General features: G+C 34.7%; 1 protein-coding gene across 4 annotated transcripts in view; it reads right to left on the reverse strand.

The window, feature by feature from the left end:
- Positions 1 to 8,684, reverse strand: part of RALYL (RALY RNA binding protein-like) — a 1,110,405-nt gene that overhangs the window by 165,736 nt on the left and 935,985 nt on the right. The window lies entirely within an intron of this gene.

The following is an 8,684-nucleotide window of genomic DNA, read 5'->3' on the forward strand; positions in this document are numbered from 1 at the left end:
GCCTCATCTTTCTCCCGCGGAGCGGCTGGTAGTTTCGAACCGCTGACCTTAAGGTTCGCAGCCCGATTCGTAACCACTACGCTACCAGAGCTGTTATCTTTACAGGAGCAAAATGCCTCATCTTTCTCCCGCAGAGCAGCTGGTAGTTTCGAACTGCTGACCTTGCGGTTCGCAGGCTGATTCATAACCACTACACTACCAGAGCTCCTTAAAAAAATAAACATGTGAAGTGTTTTTTATCTTAATAAGGATGCCAAGGTTTAATAAAGTTTCCCTAATGATAGCAGATATTTACTGAGGATCCATACTAAGTTTCAGTATTGGAAAGCAAAGAAGAAAGCATTCTTCCAAGGACAATTTTTATCAAAATACAGTTTGTTAGCTGTTAATGTGAGTACCAGTTTTAGACTCCAGAGGAGCTTTGCACCCTCACAATGCTCACTCCCTCTTGTCTGGACTCGGGGTAGAAAAACTCTAGTATATTTCAGGGGACTCAGGAGATGCATCTTGGCTAGGTCATATCTCATAAGGGATCATTTTGCTATTTTTATCTTTGATATGTTCTTGAAGATTCCCAAATAAGCCTGGGAGATAATATACTCTGAGCAATACTGATATAATTTTAAAATTATTCTGTGATATATGGAAAAAATTCTTTAATAAAACATTTTACCTATATAATAATCATCATAATACTCAATCTACTCATTTAAAAATTCATAAACTAAAAAATTGACATGAACCAAGTTTCAATTCTAAAATATAACTGATACATATTAAAATATTCTTTTTAAAAGGTCAACTTCATGCTTAAGAGTTAAAGAGAAATAATTCACATGAAAAATTTCATTTAGTACCATGAGTAATTTTTAAAGTGGCTCAATGTTTGCAAAATGTCAATAGTCACAGTGCTTATACACAGTGAAGAGAAATCATGCCCTGACTTGATATGCATGAGTATCGAACTGCAAATCAACAGAAACTTAATTTCCCCCTCATCTGTATCTTTCATTAAAAACCCGTACTAAAATTTTCAAGGTAAAACTGGTTTAAAATTAAGATTGTTATCTTATCTTAGAATATTCACTGAGATTATCACTCTATTCTTGCTCACTTTTCTAAATGCAAACTGGATGATGTTTTTTCATAATCTGTTTCCAAATTTGGAATCTACTAATACTACGTGAAAGAAAGTATTTGCCAGCAGAGTTTTGTTAACTGTTCTAATGTGTAATACTTACAAAATAATGTTTATGTTAAGTGCCATAGAATCAGTTCCAAGCCATGCCAACCCTGAATAGGATTTATGAGGAGTGACTGGTGAGCTTGAACCGCCGACTTTGTGGTTCAAACTGACTTTTGCAGTCCAGTACATTAACTCACAGCACTACACTAGGATAATAGCAGAACCTTTGTTGTTGTTGTTGTTGTTAAGTACCATGGAGTTGGTTCTGACTCATAGCAACCCTGTATAGAGTTTCTGAGGAGCGGCTGGTGAGTTTGAACCGCCGACGTTGTGGCTCAAAGCAACCTTGGATCCTGGAAATGAAAACACAGACTGTAATGAGAGTACATAACAGGGAGACCTAATCAATTGTTTGACTTTTATCCAGATGGATTTTTATGGAAATGAGAATACTTAATGCGTTATTGCCAGATGAGAGTAACACAGGTTGGATTACAATATTAGGTAAGTGAGACGGACAAGGATTTTAATATAATGCCAGTTTAGTTGTAGGACAATAGCAGAATAGGCACCTTAGTACAGGCATTTGCTAGTGGCAAAAAAATGGAAATGTCTGTGTTACATCTTCTGGGACCTTTGAATCTAATCTTGTCCCTAATGGGTCAACTCCAAGATGGTTCTAAATTGATGTGGCATTATTTACCATATGGATCCCAAATAGCAAAAGGCTGGAGAGAGTTATCTTTAAAAAAATAATAATCTTTAAAAAACAAAGAAGAGACTACAAAGACCACATATGCTTTTTGGAAGATGTATGAAGTCCTGGTGTGGAGCTGTGGGTTAATGTACTGGACTGCAGAGTTGGTTTGATACATAAAGTCAGTGGTTCAAGCGCACCAGCCTCTCCTTGGAAACCCTATACAAGGTCACTATGGGTCAGAACTGACTCAGCGGCACTCTACAACAACAACAACAACATGTGTGTATTAGAAGGGTAAGAGAGGAAGGAAGTATGGTGTGGTGTAAGAAGTTATTCCTAGGCCTGACTAGGAATCAACTCGATAGCTTTGAAAAGCTGCATCTATTGAGCTATCCTGAAGAACAGACTCAGACTTTCTGGGATGGACTTTCATGCCTCATGCTAGGCTAGGCTAGGCTATAGTTTATTTTTTATTTTCCCTTATGACATTATTTCATTACTCATTTACTGGTGCATATGAAAATTCCTCCTACATCAACACATAGTTGAAAATCTGGCATCTGAGATTTCACTCAACTTCTTTTCATAATTACTTGACCTTTCTCAACACATATTTTCTTGTGTCATCCTAACTTTCTCTGACACATTTTACTGATTCGTATATTTAGATTCAGCTTTTGTTGTGACAATTTAAAATTTTATTTCATAATTGCTGTTGTTACATACTATTGAGTTGGTTCCGACTCACAGTGATCCTGCGTAGGGTTTTCAAGGAACAGCTGGTGGGTTTGAACTGCCGACTTTTTATTTAGCAGTACAATGCTTATCCTACAGTACCATAACAAGACTCCATTTTGTAATTATTGTAGCATATTTATCAAGGGAAGAATTTGGCTCTCTAATTTATATTAAGAAATGTACATTAAAATGCATCAATTTTTAAAATTTAAATGTCAATTTTTGGTGCTTGACATTAAAACATGAAGCTATATCTACACTCAATTGGTTTGATAGATCATGCCAGTCACAATTTGTATTTTTCTTCTCCATTATAAATACTTCATTTGGTTACCATATGTAGAACTCAAAGCAGTGCCCATAAAAATGGAGCTGTATTTTCGGAATTATTTCAGGGCCTCCGAACTGACTTTTAGCATTATACATGATTATACTGCTAGAACAACAACTACCACTTAAATTTATGACCAATCACTAAGTGCCAAGAAGTATGCTAAATTCTTGTTCTAAATTATCTCATTTAATCACCATTTCATAAGTAAGGAAATAAAAACTTGAAATTTAAGTAACTGCCTAAACTAATATAGTTAGAGTGTAAGTGTCAGGGACTATGATGAAAGCGAATTTCAGAAGTATATATTAGCAAGGATGTTAAGGCCCTGACAGTAATGGATTATTGTGTAGAATATTTGCAATTTACATATTTAATAATATAATTCATAGCTTTTTACTGAACATAGAATTACAATTAATTTAAGTTTACAAAGTCCTATATAAACACAATGTATAGTGCAAACTGGTACCATAGTCTCGTATATATTCTCTTTGTTAAGTGATTGTGAATAAAATATCATAAATTTGAATTCTTACTGCAGACTGCTTGGTGCCTAGTAGGAGCCCATGAGGTCAGATACACATTATAACTCCATTGTCTTACTGAACGGATTCATTAGAGAGATTCATACCCACTTCAGGACAATCTTATCTAAAATAATTTTCTTGGAAGAAATGGAAAAAATTTGTTGTAAGTTAAATTTTTCAGTCAGTAGAACCATTTGGGTTGTGTGCTTCATTCACCCGACTTTTAAGATACATTCTAAGGAACAGCAAAATCTTATTAGTCAGTGCTAAGTCAGATTTCCCATTTTGAGCATTTCCTTAATTATACATCATTCTTTTCATTAAAAAAATTTTCCTCAGGTCTTTAATACTAGGTTTTAAACAACTGATGAGTTAAAAACAAAGATCACTTAGCATCTGTGCTTGGAAAACAGAGTTACTCAATAAAAAATGGATCCATCACAAAGTAGTCAGCAAGAATAGCCAATGCTGCAGAGAAACTGCATTAAGTGAGGCATGAAGAGAAGCTATTTCAGCTCTATTGATGTGAGAGTAAGACACATATGCATTCAAATAAAAGATTTCTTTGGCCTTAGAGATATTTAATAATAGAAGCTGATGATCAGTATAGGAAAAAAGCACGTGCTAATGATTTTTTGGACATGACCAACTTGACCTTCCATTTTTCATAAAGTCCTCCAATAGATGTATATACTTTATTTTTCTCTCCCAGCTTCTCTAACAATTGTTTTGATTCCCTTGATATGAATGGTTTTTGGAATTACTTTTATGAGGAGTGGAAGGGAAGAAGGAGTCATATTGCCCAATGAATGGCCAAAATGTTCAAGGGTCACCAGCAAAGTAATAAAAGAAAATTGATTCAATCATTTATAAATCTAACTCAATACCATGTTTCTGGCCTCTAAGCATGTGTATAGTGGCTGCCTATATGGATTTTTTTTTTCTTTCTTTCTTTCTTATCAAATACAGGAAGATTTCCTTAAGCTAGAGATTATGTCTTCCAATACATTTTGGTATTTTAAAACAGCAACCAAAATACTGAACATGCAAAAGTCCATTAAGAAGGCATTTTAACATATTAACCAAAGGATTATTTGATAGATATGATAAAAACTATACTGATTACAGCAAAATAGAGGACAAATCCATTCACATTAATGTATTTGAGAACAATAAAACAAGAATGAAGAAAAATGAAGAAAGCCTAAGTTAAATGGGACACTACTAGGAGGATGAATTTATGTAGAATTAGAATTACATAAGAAAAAAAAAAAGCACAGAGAGAATGTTTAACGATTTATTGACAGGAAACTTACTAATAGCATGAATGGATTTATACCTGTTTATATCATGAATGGACTAATAATGTGAATGGCTTTGTCCTCATTTTGCTGTAATCAGCATAGTTTTTAATCATATCTATCAACATATTAACCAAAGGATTATCAAATAATTATTTGATAATCCTTTGGTTAATATGTCTCCTGCCAATAATCTCAACAGAAAGTCACATAACATATCATAATAAAACTTTTCAAAACCAAAGACAAAGAAAATTTTCTTGAGTGGTTTGTGGAAAATGAAATATAACCTACAAAATGACACCAATAAAACCTCATACTAATTTATCAGCAGAAATTGTGCTGGCAAGAATGCAATAGGATGACATAAAAAACCCTGAAAGAAAAGAACTGCCAACCAAGAATCATATATTCACCAAAATTGTCTTTTAAGTACAAAGATAAAACTAAGGCATTCCCAGATAAGCAGAAATCAAGTGAATTTTTAAAAGTCAACATAATGTTCCAGGAAATGTTAAAGGGAATCCCTCACACAGAGAGTTAATGTCATCAGACAACAACTTTGAGATTAATACATACAATGATATCATCCGGACAAAGAATTCTCAAGTGTAAAATAAAGCTTCAAAAATTAAAACAGGGAACCAGAGGTATCAAGCTGTAAATGTTGTCAACTTCAAAACAAAATGAAGAAATACATGGTGTTGTTGTTGTCAGGTGCCACCGAGTCAGAACTGACTCATAGTGACCCCATGCATAGCAGAAAGAAACAATGTCCTATCCTGGGCCAACCTCACTACCACTGCCACACTTGACGCCATCAATGATGCCACCTGGCTGATCCATCTCGTTGGGGGTCTTCCTCTTTTTCTTTGACCCTCCATCTTACCCAGCATGATATCCTTCTCCAGTGACTGTTCCCTCCTGACAATATGTCCAAAGTATGAGAGACGAAGCTTAGCCATCTTGGCCTCCAAGGACCACTCTGGCTGTACTTCTTCCGAAACAGATCTATTGGTACTTTTGGTAGTCCATGGCACTTTCAGTATTCTCCTCCAACACCACAACTCAAAGGCATCAATTCTTCTATGATCTTCCTTATTCACTGTCCAACTTTCACATCCATATGAGGTTATTGAAAACATCATGGCTTGGGTCAGGCACACTTTAGTCCTCAAGCTGACATCTCTGCTCTTCAACACTTTAAAAAGTTCCTGTGCAGCAGATTTGGCCAATGCAATACGTCATCTGATCTCTTGACTACTGCTTCCGTGAATGTTGATAGTTGATCGAAGAAGAATGAAGTCCTTGACAACTTCAATCTTTTCTCCATTGATAAGAATGTTGTTTATTGGTCCAGTGGTGAGGATTTTTGTTTTTCTGACATTGAGATGCGACCCATACCGAAGGCTGTGTTCTTTGATCTTCATCAGTAAATGTTTCAAGTCCTCTTCACTTTCAGCAAGCAAGGTTGTATCATCTGCATATTGCAGGTTGTTAATGAGTCTTCCTCCAATCCTGATGCCATGTTTTTCTTCATAGAACCCAGCTTCTTGTATTATTTGCTCAGCATACAGGTTGAATAAGCATGGTGAAAGAACACAATCTTGTCGCACACCTTTCACAATTTTAAAACCTTTAGACAACAAAAACAGTGCTTAGAGGAGAATTTATAGCAATCAATTCATACAAATAAAAGGAATAAAAGGCCGAAACCAATAGTTTTCTCTACAACTCAAACAAAAGTAAAGAAGCAGTAAGAGAGAGGAAATTATAAAGATCAAAGGAAAAAACCCCAGAAAACTAATAAAAAGAATTAGCAAGGCTAGAAGTTAATTTTTTAAGAGGATCAATAAAATTGACAAACCATACCCAAACCGACAATGGAAAAATAAATGCAAATATGTAAATAAAATAAGAAATGAAGTGGGGTGACATCACAACAGGACAATTGAGATTAAAAGGGTCATAATACCAGACTGTAAAGCCATTTGAACTGCAAGGTCAACAGTTCAAGCTCCTCAGAAACCCTATACAGGGTCGCTATGGGTTGGAACCAACTCGATGGCACTTCACAACAACAACAACAACAATAGAATATTATGAAAATTTGTACTCTAACAAATTTGAAAACCCAGAAGAAATGGGAAAATTTCTAGAAACATACTACCTACTGGAATAAACAAAAATAAAGGTTGAAAATTTGAATGCATCATAACACAAGACGAAATTGAAGATATCATTAAAAACAAAACAAAACAAAAACCTCCCCATAACAATAACCCATAGCCAGACAACTTTACAGGAGAATTCTCCCAAACTTTCAGAGTAAAGTTGACATGAATTTTACGCAAATGATTCTTATTCCAAAGCATATAAAAGGAAATAATTTCCCTAATTCATTTTATGAAACCAATATAACCCTGATATCAAAGTTAGGCAAGCATAGCACTAAAAAAGAAAATTATAGATTAATATCCTTCATGAACATAGTTGCAGAAATTTCTTGGCAAAATTCTAGTCAACAAAACTCAACAATATATTTAAAAAAATAATAACACATCATGATCAAGTGTGATTCATACCAAAAATGTAAGGGAGATTCAATATTAGAAAATCAATCAGAAAATCCAACTTCCTATCCTGACTAAAAGAAAATATGTTGGATTCTTCCACACCAACAAGGAGAACCATGAAAAGGTAATCAAGAAAATAATACCATTTACAATAACCCCCAAAGTATAAAATACATAGGAATAAAGCTAATAAGAAGTGTAAAAGACTTATACAATGGAAACTATAAAACACCATTAAAAGAAAAGAAAAGAAATCTACAGATTAGAAAAGCATTCTATGCTCATGGATTGGAAGACTAAACATTGTGAAAAACTCAACACTACCAAAAGCCAACTATAGATATAATACGATCCTCATCCAGTCCCCATCCAACAACATTCTCTAATGAAATGTAAAAATTAACCTCCAATTTTACATGGAAACGAACGAAGGAGGCCTCAAATGGCTAATGCAATACTGAAGAAGGACAAAATAGGAAGTCTTTCACTTCCTGATTTAAAATCTCACTTAACAGCCATAGTAATTATAATAATAAAAGCATCCTGGCACTGGTACAATGACAGACACATAGACCAATGGAATAGAATTGAAAACCCAAAAGTAAATCCATCCATCTCAAGGTAGCTGATCTTTAACAAAGGGTCAAAGTCTGTTCAATGGGGGATATCCTATTTAACAAATGTTGCAGGCAAAACAATATATCCATGCAAAAAAAAAAAAAGAATCAGGATCTATACCTCAAATCATGGACAAGCATTAACTCAAACTGACTCAAAGAACTAAATGGTAAAGCTATAGTTTCTCGAAGGTGACAGGGTTGAAACTAAGAGACCTACTTTTGGGCATCCATAGTCTATCACACAAAACTAACAAAGTATGAACAACAGAAGATAAATCATATAATTGTTGTTGTTGCTGTTAAGTGCCGTCGAGTTGATTCTGACCCATAGCAACCCTATATAGGGTTTCCAAGGAGCAGCTGGTGAGCTTGAACCACCGACCTTGCAGTTCAAGCGACTTTGCAGTCTGACGCATTAGCCCACAGCACCACATGACCTCCTAAATTAATACACCTATGCTTATCAAAAATATTTATCAAGAGACTAAAAACTACCTACAGACTGGGAAATAAAAATTTGGCAATTATATAAGAGAGAAGGATCTAATCTCTAAAATAAACAGAAAACTTCAAAAGCTGAACAAAAATAAAACATATAATCCAAACAAAAAAATGGGCAAAGAACATGAGGAGAGACTTCACCTAAGGGGATATTCAGGCAGTCAATAACTACATGAAGATGTGCTCATGATTATTAGTCAG

Source organism: Chrysochloris asiatica, unplaced genomic scaffold (assembly GCF_000296735.1).
Source record: "Chrysochloris asiatica unplaced genomic scaffold, ChrAsi1.0 scaffold00031, whole genome shotgun sequence".
Lineage (NCBI taxonomy): Eukaryota > Metazoa > Chordata > Mammalia > Afrosoricida > Chrysochloridae > Chrysochloris > Chrysochloris asiatica.